The sequence below is a fragment of the Balaenoptera physalus genome (genome assembly GCF_965194825.1).
Source record: "Balaenoptera physalus genome assembly, chromosome: 2".
Lineage (NCBI taxonomy): Eukaryota > Metazoa > Chordata > Mammalia > Artiodactyla > Balaenopteridae > Balaenoptera > Balaenoptera physalus.
In genome coordinates, this window is record NC_138883.1 from 145,598,847 (window position 1) to 145,617,967 (window position 19,121).

Here is a 19,121-nt window from a genome sequence, read left to right on the forward strand (position 1 = left end):
AGACACAAACAGAGCCAACATGTGAGACCAAGTACAAGGAAAAGAATAGAGTGAGATTAAACCATGAGTCGCCCAGCTTTTTCTGTCAAGAGCTAGACAGTCCACAGGTTGGGCTTTGAGAGCCATGAGGCCCCCTATCACCAACCACTCACCTCAGCCACTGCGGTGCAAAAGCAGCCAATAAAGAAAGTTTATTAGAACACAGCTACCCTCATTTGTTGATTTTCGTCTATGGCACGCCCATTGAAATTTCACACAATCCCATACCCCCAGTGATTAAAAGTGTAAAAAGTCTTCTTGGCTCACAGGCTGTGCAAAACCACGTGGTGGGCTGGGATCATGTTTTGCCAATTACTGTGCTAAACAGATAAAGACCCCGCGGGGGGTGGGGGTGGGGTCGGGGGGTCGAGGGGGCAGTGAAGGGAGTGGAGGGCTGTGCAAAGGGCAGAAGAAAATGTGTCAGGTAAAGACATCAGAGTCAGGTAGCAATGAATCTTAGTGGCTGGAATATTCATAGCATCTTTGTTGTTGAACAGAAGTATCTTTCTCAATTTTATAAGCATAGAGTAACGTGCAAGTACTTTATTTCTATGTTAAAAGAAGGAACTATATTAAACAAAAATGCATGTGTTTTTGGTTGTCGTTCTTTACTCTCTTAGTTTTTCCATATCTGGAAAATGACAGCTATCAGGTGATGCCATCCCTGGTGGTACTGTCGCTCCCTGGGTTGCTGTCTTAGTAGCATTGTTCCTTAGAAGAATTTTTGTAAAGTTTTAGGATATCTGAGATCCACACCTTCATTAAGGGACATTAGATCTCTGAGGAGAGTGACATTATTTGGAATCTTTATTCTTTGCTTTAGAACCAACCTGCGTTAAATTGTAGACTTCCCTACAGCAATCTGCCACAGCTGCCCTTAAGAGCATCTTTTACAATTTCCCTCCATGGGAATTTATACTTCTTCGTATTCAGATGAGGCACTAAGATAATTGAATTTGATTGAAAATGATTCCAATTGCTGATTAACTAATTTGGGAGCTTCCTTGAAGCCAGACAGCGCCTCAAGGCAACTCCAGCCTCCTTTTTATCTCAGTGTCTGCATTTCCTTAGAACAGTGCTTGGGATGTAGTACGGGCTCAGTAAATGTTTGCCGACTTGAGTTAAGGCATGAACAAATGAGGGGGTAAGTCGTGTCTGTCAGTGGGAAATAAATAGATAATGCAGGGCAGAAAATGTTTATGGCAACTGTGCTACAGGTATCTACGCTTCTAGAATTAGAAAAAACTACATAGTGTGGAAAGTTGTTAGAGAATGAATTACCTGGTTAGTGTGTCTTGGTTTTATTTTTTCTTCTTCAAATCAGGGATTCTGAAGTTTTTCAATTTGGATAGCATATCATTTGCATGTGACTACACAGCTGGGATTATTACTGCAGCAAGTTCTTGCCCAGGATTTGCTTTGTGAAGTGTCCACTCTGAAACGGGAATGGACAGGACCAGAATCAGAGATGTTTTAGCAATTATATGGGTTATATGACCTGACTAAGGATGCTTGTGGAGGTTCAGGACAATTTGGAGATGTGGTAAGGTCATCAGGGATGAAGATCTAAGATAACTGAGGAGTTGTGGTGCCTTATTTATCTTTTAACCCAAGATCAGATGAAGACAAAAGCAGGGGAGACCTGACTTTCAGACAGATTTGGTAAGCAGGAGGAACCAAAACTCCCTTAATTTGGTTCATTGGTTTGTGTTGCTGTTATAAATACCTGGTATGATACTAATGAGACTTTTCCATCTGGTTCTTGCCTTAAAAAAAAGAAGAACTAGGAGATAAAGGCAGGATTAATCTCAGTTGAAAGCCAAGGGTTTCAGGTGGAAGGGCAATGAAGAAGTGAACTAAGACCACATTGTCTAAGGAAGCGGCCGTGTGTCTCCATTTGGGTGACACATGCTTGGGTGATGCAATCTTTACCTGGTGATCCTGGCCTAAGGTCTCCTAAGAGAGTCTACCCCACCCCCACCTTCTTGGGGGTAGTTCTGGATCTGGATTCTGGGGCAGGTGGGACCTGAATGGGGGTTGAGTGAAATCAGCCTGTCCTGGCTTCAGCACATGGTATTCCAGACAGGCCAACCCACTTCTTTAATCAGTCATCACGGGGATGAATAATAATTGCACATATGGTCACTGAAATCTGTTTCCCTTTCAAAGTGCTCATGGTCTGGCTTGAGCTGGGTTGGGATTCTGCAGATTGGCACTTGGGCAACTGCTTTTCCCTGCTGAAGTGTCAGAGCATTGAAGATCAGCTCATAATCCTTTCTTGGCATATGACTTCCAGAGTTATTGCAAACCATAATTGCAGAATGGAGTTGCAGGCTGGAGTTTGTGTGGCTGCAACACTTTTTTTACAAGCTTGTACAGAATGTCAGGAGGGAAACTTTAGTTTGCATTTTTACATTTGCAACGTGAAGAATGTTTTGTAAATATCTTAAAACTGAAAGAAAAAAGCAACCCCAACTGAAAACACACACACACACACACACACACACACACACACACATCCCAACTCTAAGAAAGCTTATTTTTGCTAATCACAAACATCAGGTATCTGGCGATCGAGCAATTTCCTGGCAAGAAATACTGCAAGACAAGTCTGGAAGGGTTTTATGAATGTTGAGTAACTCATGAACCACAGCCCATACCCAACTTTTACAGCATGCGAGGTGCAGAGCAATTTCACATACTCTTTGGGACTGCTTTGTTCTGTAATCAAACCTGGGAACAAAATGGCCATAGAGTAATATGAGTCTAAATAGAAAATGGAAACATATGTGGGAAATATAGCTGAAAAAACAGTGAACGTTGAATACATGTTAATAGCGATTCAAAGGACATTTCACTTCTCTATTGGTTGGCCTAGAATAAGGTGAGATGACCATGTGTTTGGCGTACAACCAAATACACGAGAATGACCATAGCAAGAAACTGGATTTGGTAGCCTCAGTCATTAGCGAGTGTCTTCAGTAAGTTGTATTTACACTGCATTCACTAATACGCTATCTCCTTAGCCGATAGCCAGGCCCAGGAGATGTTTTCCTGTATCAGCATTTAAAATCCACAAGGTATTACATAAGCCACCACCAAGTAACAATAACAAATCACTGCACTTCTTGGAATCACTGAATCATAACTGGAAGGGGCCTGAGATGTCATCCAGTCTCAATTCCCGTCCAGGGCAGAGTTCTTCTCCCTTTAAAAAATGGCATCACTTTCGTCTCTCAGCCTGTGATTAAGTCTTTTCAGGGCAGGAAGCTCATTACAAAGAAGCTCTTTTTGTTGGATAGTTATCCTTGTTATGACTTTTTTTTTTTTGAGACTCTCTGAATTTCTACCACTTCCCTTGTTCACTTTTTGAAGACTTTCCAAATCCTCGTGACCGCCCTTAGTTCTTTAAAAGCAGGTCTCTTGCTGGTCCTGGGTCTTTCAATTGGTAAATAAAAAACATTAAGTGAAATGGCTATAGAAGGTCCAAACATCAGTGGTCATACTAATGGTGATCTCATGTCCAGCTTAGTCACAGCTGTTGGCTAGACTCTATGGCAACAATTGTGTCACCAGCAACTAGTGACTGTTTGTGTCTTCTTTTCTGATCTTTATACCTCTTACTTCATCGTATGATTACATTGGATAATTCATCAGTACATCTGTGATTCTGTACCCAAAAGGCATGTGAATTTTTCCCCCCATTTCTATTACCTCCAACTTGGTCTAGGCCACTGTATTGGTTCCCTGAGGCTTTCACAACAAAGCACCACAGGCTGGGCAGCTTAAACAACAGACATTTATTTTCTCACCATTCTGGAGGCTTAGAAATCTGAGATCAAGGGGTCAGCGGGGTTGGTTCTCTCTGACACTATGAGGGAAGGATCTATTCCAGGCCTCTGTCCTTGGCTTGTGTTCTCCCTGTATCTGCACCTTCCCTCTGTATGTGTATATGTCCACATTTTGCTTTCTTATAAAGACACCAGTCCTACTGAACTGAGGTCAACCTTATTAACCTCATTTTGATTTAATTACCTCTTCAAAGACCCTCTCTCCAAATACAGTCACATTCTGAGGCGCTGGAGGCTAGGACTTCCATCTCTGAAGCTGTGGGGAAGGCAGGCACAGTCCAGTCCATAACAGCCGCCATCATCTCTCATCTGAATGAATTGAAATGACCTCTAAACTGGTACCCTCAGGTCCACTTTGCATTCTTCAATCCCATCTCCGAAGAGTAGTAGAAGTGATTTTCCTAACTTAGGAATTGTATCATGTCATTCCTCAACTTAGTCTTCCAATCGTGGTCTAATACACTGTAAAGCATAAAAGACATACAGGCCAGGTAGGATCTGGTTCCTTCCAATCTTTATCAATCTCCCTAATAGTTCCTTGCTTGTTGTGCTTTAGCCATATTCATCTTTCAGTCCTAATACCACATCTCTTTCTGGTCTCTGGGCATTTTCCTCTACTTGGAACATTTGCTCCATTCTTCTGTAGCCAGGGCCTTCTAATTCTTAGATCCCAGCTTAAATCTCTCTCAATAAAGAGTTTTCTCATCTCCTAAAGAAAGTCTCCCTTCTTCTCTCTCTCAGCCTTCCGTTTGTTTTCGTCACAACCTTTAGAATAAATTGTAGTTATTTCGTGTTTGCTTGGTTTTTGTCTTTCTTTTCTAGTAGAGAGCAGATTCTGAGATTCGCTTATTATTGTGTTTATAATACCTAATATAGTACCAGGTGCTTAGTAGGCACTCAAATATTATTGAGTGAATTGTTAGGATTCCTAATACAGCGTTGTATACTAATGATATTGGCAGCCTCATTTTGTTCCTGACTTCAAGAGGGATGCCTCTAATTTTTCACCACTTAATTACGTCTTAAATATGCTGTTATTTCAGGTTTCGGATAGAAATCTCTAACAGACACTTCAGGTACCCTAAATAACATATTTATTTCATTCTAATAAAACTCTGACTTTGTTTGGGTAATCCACACTCCTTCACATGGCCGTGTTTTCTTCGTCATCTCACTCCCATTACCAGGGGTTGGTCTAAGAATGAGGTTGGGATGAAATTCCAGCTAATGAGACAAAAGTCTTTTGGGAACCTTCTAAGAAAGATTCTCCATTTTATAGACAGTGGGAGAAAATAGTCCTTCTTCCAGGGCACATTGCTATTTTTTCAGAATAATGTCTGTGAGGCAAGGTAGCAAGGAGAATGCCAATACCATGAACAGAGAGAAATATGGAGAGACATTATATCTTTTTTTTTTTTAGTACATCTGTTTCTTATGAATTTATGAAATCAGAGCACATGCAAGAAACACGATGATAGTCACCAAAAGTGGTTAAAACTACCAACTACAATACACTGAAAATACCACATTTAGGATACAATTATATACTGAAAAAGGTAGCAATGCCAAGAAAATTGGCAATTAAAAAACATCTTGTTAAGGACAGTTCTCATAAGTTGTGTTTAAACTCATCCATTTTAACATCTGCAAAAAAGTCAAATTTATTATTTTACATCAAATTTATTATTTTACATCATTATGCAAGTTAAAGAGAACAATCAAGTTGTCTCATGGACCAGAAGGTGACTTATTAATTCCCTTTCATTTCCAAACCTCATTAAGCAGTCACTACACTTATGAGGTAAATCAGCTGAATGCTTGAAATCTAGCTGAATTTTAAGATCTTCAATCTGTCCTCTTGAATATTCACGATATTGACATAAATAAATCCCTTCAGATAAGTGTGAATTTAAATGTTTGCAATATTCTAGCATGCTTGAAAAGCCTTTCCCACAGTCATCACAGACATGAGCAAAAATTTTAGTATGTTCAATAGCAACAGGCCTGTTAACATTTGTACGAAGTCTACTCTGAAACCCACATACTTGACATACAAAGAAGTTTTTACATCTGTCAAATGTAATTTTGCTTAAGAGGCTGTACTGTCCATGTTCTCCACTGTTAGACTTATCACTTAACTCTATTAATTCACATGCATGCTCATTTACCCCATGGCCATGCAAGTCTTCTGGATCATTCGTTTCATGTTCACAGAACTGACACAAGTACTGCTCATCACAGCTGTGCTCCTGGAAATGTAGGTAGAGTTCACTGCTTGGGGAGAACCGTACATCACACTGCTCACACCAATAAAGGTGATCACTAAAATGGGTGTCTGCAATGTGCTGGCTGAGGTTCTCAAAAATTACTGTTTTATAGTCACAGTATTTACAAATGTAGGGATCCTCTTCATGCAGTTTGGATGTTCGATCGGAAGCATGTTGGTAGAGAAACTTTCTTTGCATACTCGACACACATTTGAATCACTACACTTATGCTTCAAGATCACATATGCTGCTTTAAATCAGAAAAATACTTGCTGTTGAACTCACAAAGTTCACACTGATAGAGGCCACTGCTATTAGCTCTCAGTAAAGGCCATTTCTGCTGGGCAGTCACATTCAAAGCTTCGCTCTTGTCAAGAATTTTGCAAAATTTAGCTGGTGGCTCTTCATCAGTTTGGTCTTGGAGACTCTCAGAGGAATTGTTTTCGGTCTCTATATCATAATCTTCAGAAATTGCATGCACTTCTGCAGCAACTGGAACATCTTCAGCAGTGTGAACTTCCATAGGGCTCTCCTCTTGAGTTTGCTGGTTGATTGATTCAGGGGAGTCGCACTCTTCATCACAAATTTCAGTATCAGCAAATTTTTCTGTAGAAAAGGCAGTGTGGTCTACAATTCTAAGTACAGGACCTGGAACCAGGTAGTTTTGATTTCTGTTTGTGGCCTTGATTCCATCTGTAAATTTTGGCAAGTCATTTGACGTCTCTGTATCAGAATCATCATCATTTAGTTGTCATGTCTCTAGGCTACTGTCAGCTGTGGCAGTTTCTCAGACTTCCCTTGTTTTCGACGACCATGACAATTTCGAGGGGACTGGTAGGGTATTTTGCAGGATGTCCCACTAATGAACTTTGTTGTTTTTTTCATGATTAGACTTTGTTGTCAAAATATTTTGTCTGGTTGTCTCATAGAACAAACACTGTAACAATGATCAGAAGAAATTCCATGGAATCCATCTGCAATTCTGCTTATTCCAGAGGAATCTGAATAACGAGAAGGGTGTGAAGTCTTCCTTTTTGTTTTCTTAGGATATTCATTCATATCTTTTTAATTTGGTATATTTCTTAATACTGGAGTGAGGAAAAATGAATTACAGGAAGTTTGCACAGATAGTAAAAAAAAAAAGCCAGTCCTTGGGGTCCGCCCGGCCAGCCCAGGCGCATCTCCGAGGAGGCGGCGGACCAGACGCCCGAGCGGGGCGGGGCGGAGGGGCCGCGCAGCCCCGCCCCCGGGCGCAGGGCGGCGGGCGGCGCCGCTCTGGCCCTCACGCTCCGGGGCGCTCCTGCGGGCCAGCCCCACTCCTTCCCCGCGCGCCCTACGCCCTGCCTGCCGGGTCCCCGGCCCAGGCTCGGTGGCCGCACTCCGGCACACTGTGTCTTTGATGATGATTTTGAGCTACTTAATTAACTATCCCTGGAGGCACTTTACCTAAGACTTCTTCCTTTTTTTAAGGTTGTCGGTCTGGAGATTTCTAATGCTTATAGCTAAAACAACTTTTCTGCAATATTGCTACCTGCAATATTAGGCTGTTGAAGTTTTCCTCTATGTCTAGTTTACTAAGGTGATTTTTTTGGTAAGTATTTTTTTCTCTAATCAGGAACTGGTTCAAATGTTTTTCTTCATCTTTTGAGATGGAGGTATGATTTTCTTCCTTTAATCTGTTAGTGTAGTGAAAACCGTCAATAGTCAATATATTTCCCGAGGCTGAAACACCTTTGCCTTTTGGGGATCAACCAAGCTTGACTGTGAAGTAGTATTCGTTTTAATAATTGACTGGGTTCAAATACTAACTTATACTTTAGTTGTGATACTTGCGTTTATTTTCAAAAGTGATGCATGTTTATACATTTATTTTTTATTTTTACTTTTTGGTTCTGTCTTCTTGTGTTTTGCATATCTGGTCAGGCTGATTTCTTATGGTGAATTGGGAAGTTTTGTGTTTCTCTGTGCTCTGGAACAGCTTCTTAAAAATAGAGTTTTTGGATTTCCCTGGTGGTCCGGTGGTTAAGACTCTGAGCTTCCAACGCAGAGGGTGCGGGTTCGATCCCTGGTTGGGGAGTTAAGATGCCATGTGCCACCCGGTGAGGCCAGAAAGTAAAAAAAGAAAATTTTAATAGAATTTTCTCTTCCCTGAAGACCTGGTAAATTCTTGTGTAAAATGATCTGAGTAGATCTTTTAGTAACTTTTCAAAAGTAGATATTTTAATAGCTTCTTAATTTTTTGGTATGATTTTGGGTTTAAGTTTTCCACTTCTTCCTGAGGTGATTTTGGTAATTAATCTACTCCTGGGAAGTAATTCTGCTTATCTATATTTTCAAATGTATTTCATAAGTTTGAGCATAATATTCTCATGTAATATTTAAATATCCTTTGTATCTGTAGATACATGGTCATCTTTATTCTTAATGCTGCATTCGTGTGCTTCCTCTAGCTTTAAAATATCGTATTTACCAGAATTTGCCTATTTTGTTTCTTTTTAAAACTTTGGGGTTTTTTGATCAAGTTTACTAGGGTTTTTGTCTGTTTATATTATATTAATGTCTGACCATGTCTCAACTCCTTCTTGAAACATTAACTTCACTTACTTTCCCAGATACTAGTCTCCTGATTTTTTCAACTCAACACTTTTTATTTCAATCTCCGTAGCTGGTTTCTCCACCCCTTTCCAACTCTGAATGTTGCTGTGTCTCAGGGTTCTAATGCAGACCTATTTTCTTTATCTTCCTGAACTCTCTAGGTGATCTCATCCAGAGGGTCTGAGTGAACAATGGTTCTGGGTGTGGGAGCTGGATCTAATGTGCTTAGAACCTAATCCCAATTCTGTCACTTAATAGCTTTGTGATATAGTATTTGTATATAGTGAGGGCAACAAATTTTTCTGTGCCTTGAGTTTCTGAAGAAATAGTAATGGTATCTATTTCAGAGAACAGTTGTGAAGAATTCAGTTAATACATTTTAAGAAATCTAGAACAATGGAATATAGTTCAGTCACTATAAATATTAGCTATTACCAATATTCATCTCCATGCTTCAATATCATTTATAAGCTGATGAGCTTCCCTGGTATTCTACATCTCAGTGAGTGGCACCACCATTCGTTCAGTTGGGAACAGTAGCATGGGCAGGACTTTTATCTCCCTTGTACACTGAAGTCTCCCCAGTACCTCACAAATCTCTGGCATATAGTAGATGCTCAATAAATAGTAAGCATGTCACGATCTATGAATATCATTTTGTCTATAACTCACAAGTACAGTGCCATCATTTCTAAAAAGTTTAAAACTTCAGTTTTAATAGTAGAGTCATGTACATATGATTATGAAAGGCTGGGAAAGAAAAAGTAAACAAAAATGTAATGGAAAATACAGTACACATTGCAATTAAAAAGGTAAAAATTACAGAATCCATAGTTTATTTGATCAAACCCACAAATACAAGTAAAAGAAAAGAAATATACTTAGGTGAAATGAGTAACAAACATAAAAGAAAATGGAAGGAATAAGATCAAACAGCTCAATAATTGCAATAAATATGAGCAGATTGAATCCTTTCATTAAAAATACATATAGATTGTGATTTCACACTCAAAAGATACCGTGTATCAGTCAACAAATAAATAATAGATCTGGCTAAAGTAATTGAAATCCATATGATAGATGTAAAGTTACTACTTAAAATGTAAAAAGTACTCCTGCAAATCGAGAAGAAAGTGTGGAATAATCCAAAGGGAAAGTGAGCAAAGTATATACAAAGATAATTCATAGTACAACAACTCCAAATGACTCAAAAAATAAGAAAAGTTGCTCAAACTCACAAAGAGTCAGGGAAATAAAATTGAATTAACAATGAAATAGCACTTAATACTCACAGACTAGCGAAAATGAATTAAAAGATCTATAACTGTTACAGGTAGAAATCTAGGGAAAAGGTACTCGTATGCATTGCTGGTGGCAAGGTAAATTGTTAATCTTTTTTTGGAAAGCAATCTGACAACACCTATTAAAATAATGTATAGCTTTTGACCTAGAAATGCACTCCTGGGAAAATTTTCTTTTAGAAACAAAAGCCACAGTACATAAGAATCCATACACATAGCTATTTATGACGCCATTGTTAGTTGTGGCAGAAATGAGAAACGTACTGCCCATCAAATGAATGAGCTGCATACCAGTTGATTTGAAAAGCTATCCACAAAGTATTTTTAGGTAGAGAAAGGAAGCAGGAAAATATATAATATGAATCCATTATTGCAAAACATACAAAAACCCCTTCCAAACAAAAAACTGTATGTGTGTTTGTGTATGGGAATGGAATTATATTTATGTATAGAAATATATACATGATTACGCAAATAAATAAGCTGAAGTATTGTTATAGTAAATCAAGTATATATAAGACTAAGTATCTGTATGTGTTTGTATCCAGAATAAAGTGTGTGTGTGTGTGTGTGTAAGGACAGGAAAAACATACACATATGATAGAATATACATATATTTATGTACATAGGGGACTAGTTATATGGATGTCTATGTATGTAAGATTATGAAGATGTCGATTTAAATAGGAGTAATGTAGAATGATCAGATTATGGGTATAATTGTGTGTATATGTACACAAGTGTGTGGATGGACTTGAGATTGGGATGGCATATAAAGTTGGGGAGGAGCTAAGGTTAGGTTTGTAGTGGTCATGGTTGTAGATGGGAATGAAGTTAAAGATGGACATCTGTATGAGGTTGTGGACATGTATATGGATAGAATTAAGGGCATAAATCTGGATTCAAATCTGGATCTGGAGGAGATTACAATCTATTTTCTACATAATTATATACAGGATTTTATATATCTATAGCTCCATAGGATTATGAATATAGATTGTCTGACTGTATAGGATTATTCATTGGATTTTTTAGCTGTACCAGAATAGGATTTTTATTCCACATCTGTTTAAGATCATGCTTAATTATATAACTATATAAATCCAATGTGTGTATGAATACATATATGCAAATACACATATTAATGTATCTGTGCTTTACATTATACAATTAGGAAAATGCATCTCTCTGTAGTTTTAATATCTAGTAGTTTATAAATATATCTGTGTAGAAACTCTTCTATGGACTTGTGTAAACAAATATACATCTATCTATACAGGAATATATAGACATTTATACATGAGTCTACTCCTGTAATGGATTATGCAAATATATCTGTATCTTCATAAGGGATTATGCAAATGGATTATTTACAAAATGAATTATGCAAAAGGACATTTTGTTAAGATTATGTAAATATACCCATGTCTGTAGAGGATGATCCAAATATTTCTTTCTCTGATTCCATATCAGATTATGCATTGATAGCTATCCCAAATTAGGTAGCTTCACCTATAGAATGCTAATACATAAATAGTCTCTATATAGTGTTCCATAAGTGTGAGGGTATCTGCTTAGTATTACAAAATATTGCTATATCAGTAATTTCATCTGTTTAGAATACATAAATATATCTTTAAAGATTATGTATATCAGTTAGTATCTATAACTTTATATGTTTAGAATAATCTATCTCTGTATGGTGTTATTTAGGGTACTAGCTTCTGTTCCTACATGGAACCATGAAAATTTCTGTGTGTCACTATCGATATAGGATTATGTAAGTAGAGCTCCCTTATATATTTGTATGGGATTATGTGTAAATACATATATTTCACACTATGTAAGATATATATATTTTTGTGTGTGTCTGGATCTGGAGCTTGCTTAATATTAGTAAAATGTATCTGTATATATAGTTGTGCAGGATTATGTAAATTTATTTGTACTAGGTCTATAATTGTAAATACATTTGTATTTGTATATGCATAGAATGTCATCACTAAGAGTGTGCAAGCATGTCAGTATCTGTATGTGATTATAGAAGTGTCACATGCCAATTTCTCTATTTCTGCCTCTTTGAGGATAAGATATAGATCTATGCACTAAACGTTTATGAAAATAAATCCATAATTTTACCTATGTAGTAATGTGTAAATATATCTTCCTAGGAATATGTAAAAGTGTTTTATTAATCTAAATCTCTATAAGATTAGGTAATTGTGTTTCTTGAAGTCTTTTCACGTTTATTTTATTTTATTTTATTTTTAACATCTTTATTGGAATATAATTGCTTTACAATGGTGTGTTAGTTTCTGCTTTATAACAAAGTGAATCAGTTATACATATACATATATCCCCATATCTCTTGCATCTTGCGTCTCCCTCCCACCCTGCCTATCCCACCCCTCTAGGTGGTCACAAAGCACTGAGCTGATCTCCCTGTGCTATGCGGCTACTTCCCACTAGCTATATATTTTATATTTGGTAGTATATATAAGTCCATGCCATTCCCTCACTTCATCCCAGCTTACCCTTCCCCCTCCCCATGTCCTCAAGTCCATTCTCTGCATCTACATCTTTGTTCCTGTCCTGCAACTATGTTCTTCATAACCTTTTTTTTCTTTTTTAGATTCCATAAATATGTGCTAGCATACAGTATTTGTTTTTCTCTTTCTGACTTACGTCACTCTATATGACAGACTCTAGGTCCACCCACCTCACTACAAATAACTCAATTTTGTTTCTTTTTATGGCTGAGTAATATTCCATTGTATCTATGTGCCACATCTTCTTTATCCTATCTTCTGTCGATGGACACTTAGGTTGCTTCCATGACCTGGCTATTGTAAATAGTGCTGCAAAGAACATTGTGGTACATGACTCTTTCTGAATTATGGTTTTCTCAGGGCATATGCCCAGTAGTGGGATTGCTGGGTCGTATGGTAGTTCTATTTTTAGTTTTTAAGGAACCTCCATACTGTTCTCCGTAGTGGCTGTATCAATTTACATTCCCACCAACAGTGCAAGAGGGTTCCCTTTTCTCCAGCATTTACTGTCTGTAGATTTTTTGATGATGGCCATTCTGACTGGTGTGAGGTGACAACTCATTGTAGTTTTGATTTGCATTTCTCTAATGATTAGTGATGTTGAGCATTCTTTCATGTGTTTGTTGGCAATCTGTATATCTTCTTTGGAGAAATGTCTATTTAGGTCTTCTGCCCATTTTTGGATTGGGTTGTTTGTTTTTTTGATATTGAGCTGCATGAGCTGCTTGTAAATTTTGGAGATTAATCCTTTGTCAGTTGCTTCATTTGCAAATATTTTCTCACATTCTGAACATTGTCTTTTCGTCTTGTTTATGGTTTCCTTTGCTGTGCAAAAGCTTTTAAGTTTCATTAGGTCCCATTTGTTTATTTTTGTTTTTATTTCCATTTCTCTAGGAGGTGGGTCAAAAAGGGTCTTGCTGTGATTTATGTCATAGAGTGTTCTGCCTGTGTTTTCCTCTAAGAGTTTTATAGTGTCTAGTCTTACATTTAGATCTTTAACCCATTTTGAGTTTATTTTTGTGTATGGTGTTAGGGAGTGTTCTAATTTCATTCTTTTTCCTGTAGCTGTCCAGTTTTCCCAGCACCACTTATTGAAGAGGCTGTCTTTTCTCCATTGTATATTCTTGCCTCCTTTATCAAAGGTAAGTTGACCTATGTGCATGGGTTTATCTCTGGGCTTTCTATCCTGTTCCATTGATCTATATTTCTGTTTTTGTGCCAGTACCATACTGTCTTGATTACTATGACTTTCTGGTAGAGTCTGAAGTCAGGGAAACTGATTCCTCCAGCTCCATTTTTCTTTCTTAAGATTGCTTTGGCTACTCGGGGTCTTTTGTTTTTCCATATAAATTGTAAAATTTCTTGTTATAGTTCTGTGGAAAATGCCATTGGTAATTTGATAGGGATTGCATTGAACCTGCAGATTGTTTTGAGTAGTATAGTCATTTTCACAATGTTGATTCTTCCAATCCAAGAACATAGTATATCTCTCCATCTGTTTGTATCATCTTTAATTTCTTTCACCAGTGTCTTATAGTTTTCTGCATACAGGTCTTTTGTCTCCTTAGGTAGGTTTATTCCTAGGTATTTTATTCTTTTTGTTGCAATGGTAAATGGGAGTGTTTCTTAATTTCTCTTTCAGATTTTTCATCATTAGTGTATAGGAATGCAAGAGATTTCTGTGCATTAATTTTGTATCCTGCAACTTTACCAAATTCATTGATTAGTGCTAGTAGTTTTCTGGTAGAGACTTTCGGAATCTCTATGTATAGTATCATGTCATCTGCAAACAGTGACAGCTTTACTTCTTCTTTTCCGATTTGGATTCCTTTTATTTCTTTTTCTTCTCTGATTGCTGTGGCTAAAACTTCCAAAAATATGTTGAATAATAGTGGTGAGAGTGGGCAACCTTGTCTTGTCCCTGATTTTAGTGGAGATAGTTTCAGTTTTTCACCACTGAGAAAAATGTTGGCTGTGGGTTTGTCATATATGGCCTTTATTTTTTTTATTTTTATTTTTTAAACATCTTTATTGAAGTATAATTGCTTTACAATGGTGTGTTAGTTTCTGCTTTATAACAAAGTGAATCAGTTATACATATACATATGTCCCCATATCTCTTCCCTCTTGCATCTCCCTCCCTCCCACCCTCCCTATCCCACCCCTCTAGGTGGTCACAAAGCACCGAGCTGATCTCCCTGTGCTATGCGGCTGCTTCCCACTAGCTATCTATTTTACATTTGGTAGTGTATATATGTCCATGACACTCTCTCACCCTGTCATATCTCACCCCTCCCCTTCCCCATATCCTCAAGTCCATTCTCTAGTAGGTCTGTGTCTTTATTCCCGTCTTGCCACTAGGTTCTTCATGACCTTTTTTTTTTCCCTTAGATTCCATATATATGTGTTAGCATACTGTATTTGTTTTTCTCTTTCTGACTTACTTCACTCTGTATGACAGACTCTAACTCCATCCACCTCATTACAAATACCTCCATTTCATTTCTTTTTATGGCTGAGTAATATTCCATTGTATATATGTGCCACATCTTCTTTATCCATTCATCTGATGATGGACACTTAGGTTGCTTCCATGTCCTGCCTATTGTAAACAGAGCTGCAATCATCTCACACCGGTCAGAATGGCCATCATCAAAAAATCTAGAAACAATAAATGCTGGAGAGGGTGTGGAGAAAAGGGAACACTCTTGCACTGTTGGTGGGAATGTAAATTGATACAGCCACTATGGAGAACAGTATGGAGGTTCCTTAAAAAACTACAAATAGAACTACCATATGACCCAGCAATCCCACTACTGGGCATATACCCTGAGAAAACCATAATTCAAAAAGAGTCATGTACCAAAATGTTCATTGCAGCTCTATTTACAATGGCCTTTATTATGTTGAGGTAAGTTCCCTCTATGCCTACTTTCTGGAGGGTTTTTATCATAAATGGGTGTTGAATTTTGTCAAAAGCTTTTTCTGCATCTATTGAGATGATCATATTGTTTTTATCCTTCAATTTGTTAATATGGTGTATCCCATTGATTGATTTGTGTATATTGAAGAATCCTTGCATTCCTGGGAAAAATCCCACTTGATCATGGTGTATGATCCTTTTAATTTGCTGTTTGATTCTGTTTACTAGTATTTTGTTGAGGATTTTTGCATCTCTGTTCATCAGTGATATTAGCCTTTAGTTTTCTTTCTTCGTGACATCTTTGTCTGGTATTGGTATCAGGGTGATGGTGGCCTCGTAGAATGAGTTTGGGAGTGTTCCCCCCTCTGCTATATTTTGGAAGAGTTTGAGAAGGATAGGTGTTAGCTCTTCCCTAATGTTTCATAGAATTCACCTGTGAAACCGTCTGGTCCTGGGCTTTTGTTTGTTGGAAGATATTTAATCACAGTCTCAATTTCAGTGCTTATGATTGGTCTGTTTATATTTTCTATTTCTTCCTGGTTCAGTCTCAGAAGGTTGTGCTTTTCTAAGGATTTGTCCATTTCTTCCAAGTTGTCCATTTTATTGGCATATAGTTACTGGTAGTAATCTCTCACGATCCTTTGTATTTCTCCAGTGTCAGTTGTTACTTTTACTTTTTCTTTTCTAATTCTATTGATTTGAGTTGTCTCCCTTTTTTTCTCGATGAGTCTGGCTAATGGTTTATCAATTTTGTTTATCTTCTCAAAGAACCAGCTTTTAGTTTTATCAGTCTTTGCTATTGTTTCCTTCATTTCTTTTTCATTTATTTCTGATATGGTCTTTGTGATTTCTTTCCTTCTGCTAACTCTGGGGTTTTTTTGTTCTTCTTTCTCTAATTGCTTTAGGTGTAAGGTTAGGTTGTTTATTTGAGATGTTTATTGTTTCTTGAGGTAGGATTGTATTGCTATAAACTTTCCTCTTAGAACTGCTTTTGCTGCATCCCATAGGTCTTGTGTCGTCATGTTTTCATTGTCATTTGTTTCTAGGTATTTTTTGATTCCCTCTTTGATTTCTTCAGTGATCTCTTGGTTTTTTAGTAGTGTATTGTTTAGCCTCCATGTGTTTGTATTTTTTACAGATTTTTTCCTGTAATTGATATCTAGTCTCATAGCGTTGTGGTTGGAAAAAATACTTGATATAATTTCAATTTTCTTATATTTACCAAGGCTTGATTTGTGACCCAAGATATGATCTATCCTGCAGAATATTCCATGAGCACTTGAGAAGGATGTGTATTCTGTTGTTTTTGGATGGAATATCCTATAAATATCAATTAAGTCTATCTTGTTTAATGTATTGTTTAAAGCTTGTGTTTCCTTACTTATTTTCATTTTGGATGATCTGTCCAGTGGTGAAAGTGAGGTGTTAAAGTCCCCTGCCATGATTGTGTTATTATCGATTTGCCCTTTTATGCAGTTAGCATTTGCCTTATGTATTGAGGTGTTCCTGTGTTGGGTACATAAACATTTACAACTGTTATGTCTTCTTCTTGGATTGATTCCTTGATCATTGTGTAGTGTCCTTCTTTGTCTCTTGTAATAGTCTTTATTTTAAAGTCTATTCTGTCTGATATGAGAATTGCTACTCCAGCTTTCTTTTGATTTCCATTTGCATGGAATATCTTTTTCCATCCCCTCACTTTCAGTGTGTATGTGTCCCTACGTCTGAAGGGGGTCTCTTGTAGAGAGTATATATATGGGTCTTGTTTTTGTTATCTGTTCAGCCAGTCTATGTCTTTTGGTTGGAGCATTTAATCCATTTACATTTAAGGTAGTTATCGATATGTATGTCTTATTACCATTTTCTTAATTGTTTTGGGTTTGTTATTGTAGGCCTTTTTCTTCTCTTGTGTTTCCTGCCTAGAGAAGTTCATTTAGCAATTGTTGTAAAGCTGGTTTGCTGGTGCTGAATTCTCTTAGCTTTTGCTTGTTTGTAAAGGTTTTAATTTTTCTGTCGAATCTGAATGAGATCCTGCTGGGAAGAGTGATCTTGGTTGTAGGTTTTTCCCTTTCAACACTTTCAATATCTCCTTCCACTCCCTTCTGGCTTGCAGAGTTTCTGCTGAAAGATCAGCTGTTAACCTTATGGAGATTCCCTTGTATGTTATTTGTCATTTTTCCCTTGCTGCTTTTAATATTTTTTCTTTGTATTTAATTTTTGATAGTTTAATATGTGTCTTAGTGTGTTTCTCCTTAGATTTATCCTGTATGGGACTCTCTCTGCTTCCTGGACTTGATTAACTATTTCCTTTCCCATATTAGGAAAGTTTTCAACTATAATCTCTTCAAATATTTTCTCAGTCCTTTTCTTTTTCTCTTCTTCTCTGGGACCCCTATAATTCAAATGTTGGTGCATTTAATGTTGTCCCAGAAGTCCCTGAGACTGTCCTCAAGTCTTTTCATTCTTTTTTCTTTATTCTGCTCTGCGGTAGTTATTTCCACTATTTTATCTTCCAGGTCACTTATCCGTTCTTCTGCCTCAGTTATTCTGCTCTTGATTCCTTCTAGAGAATTTTTAATTTTATTTATTGTGTTGTTCATCATTGTCTGTTTGCTCTTTAGTTCTTCTAAGTCCTTGTTAAACGTTTCTTGTATTTTCTCTATTCTATTTCCAAGATTTTGTATCATCTTTACTATCATGGCTCTGAATTCTTTTTCAGGTAGACTATTTCCTCTTCATTTGTTTGGTCTAGTGGGTTTTTACCTTGCTCCTTCATCTGCTGTGTGTTTCTCTGTCTTCTCATTTTGCTTAACTTACTGTGTTTAGGGTCTCATTTTCTCAGGCCGCAGGTTTGTAGTTCCCATTTTTATTGATGTCTGCCCCCAGTGGGTAAGGTTGGTTCAGTGGGTTGTGTATGCTTTCTGGTGGAGGGGACTGGTGCCTGTGTTTTGGTGGATGAGGCTGGATATTGTCTTTCTGGTGGGCAAGACCACATCCGGTGGTGTGTTTTTGGGGTGTCTGTAACCGTATTATGATTTTAGGCAGCCTGTCGTCTAATGGGTGGGGTTATGTTCCTGTCTGGTTAGTTGTTTGGCATAGGGTGTCCAGCACTGTAGCTTGCTGGTCGTTAAGTGGAGCTGGGTCTTTACATTGAGATGGAGGTCTTGGGAGATCTTTTGTCATTTGATATTATGTGGAGCCAGGAGGTCTCTGGTGGACCAATGTCTGGAACTTGGCTCTCCCACCTCAGAGGTTCAGGCCTGACACCCAGCCGGAGCACCAAGACCCTGTCAGCCACATGGCTCAGAAGAAAAGGGAGAAAAAGAGAAAGAAAGGAAAAATAAAATAAAGTTATTAAAATAAAAAATATTTAACAAAAATAAAAAAAATTTTAAAGTAATAAAAAAAAGAAAGAAAGAAAGAAGAGAGCAACCAAACCAAAAAACAAATCCACCAATGATAACAAGTGCTAAAAACTATACTAAAAAACAAAACAAAACAAAACAAAACCAGACAGACAGAACCCTAGGACAAATGGTTAAAGCAAAGCTATACAGACAAAATCACACAAAGAAGCATATACATACATACTCACA

At 37.5% G+C, this 19,121-nt stretch overlaps 1 long non-coding RNA gene and 1 pseudogene across 2 annotated transcripts in view; one reads left to right on the forward strand and one right to left on the reverse strand.

Annotated features, from left to right (window-relative positions):
• Nucleotides 1-426: 426 nt before the first annotated feature.
• Nucleotides 427-10,306, reverse strand: LOC309654601 (zinc finger protein 639-like; annotated as a pseudogene). Its single transcript has 2 exons — nucleotides 7,051-10,306; nucleotides 427-6,899 (listed from the first exon to the last, which is right to left on the reverse strand). The product of its transcript is annotated as a zinc finger protein 639-like (transcript).
• The window catches only part of LOC309654618, a 29,496-nt gene continuing 18,043 nt past the window's right edge, over nucleotides 7,669-19,121 (forward strand). The window contains exons 1-2 of the long non-coding RNA XR_014260346.1: nucleotides 7,669-7,748; nucleotides 13,668-13,744. This is a non-coding gene — a long non-coding RNA (uncharacterized lncRNA). The remainder of the gene's footprint in view (nucleotides 7,749-13,667; nucleotides 13,745-19,121) is intronic.